Here is a 1388-nt window from a genome sequence, read left to right as displayed (position 1 = left end):
CTCCAGCCTGGTTATAAGTGTATTTGTGTGTGTGAGAGAAAACTTGAGACATGGCTGTTTCCTCTACCTCCGGCCCAGGGGGAAATGTTTGAGCCTGTTCCTATTCCCTGCCATTCATTCGTTCCCTTTTTTTTTTTTTTTTTTTTTTGAGACTTCCACATTTCAGGCTCTACTGAGAACTGGGAATTGTATCAGTCAGTCAGGATAGGCTGGGTTATATTGCAGTAACAAGCAACCCCAGAATCTCTGTGGGGTACCTTTAAAATTTTCTAGGTTCTATTTTGGAATTCTCCACGTCTCCAAAGAGAGGGCTGAAAGCAGCATGTCAACCTTGCTTCCTCAAAACTGCACAAGGAAGAAAAAAATCCAAATTGCCTCTCAGGTCTTTAATTAGTGCTAATCAAAACATAATCAAGAATATAGTTAGTGACAACAGGAAGAAAGTCTTAAAGAAAAATAAGGGACCCAGCACACATTTGTTCTCATGAATACACTTCAACAACACACAGCCTTTATAACAATGCTTTAAGAACAGGACTTCCCTGGTGGTGTAGTGGATAAGAATCCGCCTGCCAGTGCAGGGGACACAGGTTCGATTCCTGCCCTGAGATGATTCCACATGCTTGCCAGGGAATTAAGCTTGTTCGCCACAACTACCGAAGCCTGAGCACCCTAGAGCCTACGCTCCGAAACAAGGGAAGCCACCGTAATGAGAAGCTGTGTGTCGCATTGAAGAGTAGACCCCGCTCGTGGCAACTAGACAAAGTCTGTGCAAAGCAACAAAGACTCCAGCGCAGCAAGTAAATAAATAAATAAAATTAAAAAAAAAAAACATTAAGCAAATATCATTTTAAAAAAGAACACAGAACAATCTTTGAAATCACTTCCTGTGGAGGTGACTCACGCTTGTGTGAGTCGGGGCTGCCGGCAGGGGTCGCCACCTTCCACTCTCAGCTATTCTGGAAGTTCAGTCCTAGGGCCGTTTGTTATTTTACCTCAAACGTGGGCTCACTAGTTTTGTTTGTAAAATAATTAACCCATTGGAGAGCTGGGATTTAACTTCCCATCATGCATATGCGAAGAGAGAAGAGGTCTATCTGTGATCTGATGAGCAAGCTTACCCGTGTTTATGCAGTTTACAGGCAGGATGTTACTAGCAGGGCAGCACATGTTCAAGACAACCCATCAGGGTGAAAGCCTCCTAGTCACTGAAACTGACCACAAGTGCTAGTTTGGGGCATCCTAGAAAACACTTTTGTTGAAGTCACTTCTGGGTGATATAAGAAACAGGAGATGCTGAATTAATTTTCAGTCTACTACTGCACAGGACAGAGTTAAGGTTTTTGGTAAAAAATTCCTTCACACCTTATCAAATCAGATCCTTTGAA

The sequence above is a fragment of the Bos javanicus genome, chromosome 18 (assembly GCF_032452875.1).
Source record: "Bos javanicus breed banteng chromosome 18, ARS-OSU_banteng_1.0, whole genome shotgun sequence".
Classification (NCBI taxonomy): Eukaryota; Metazoa; Chordata; class Mammalia; order Artiodactyla; family Bovidae; genus Bos; species Bos javanicus.
The sequence above is the reverse complement of the archived record's forward strand: the minus strand, read 5'-3'. Positions refer to the sequence as shown.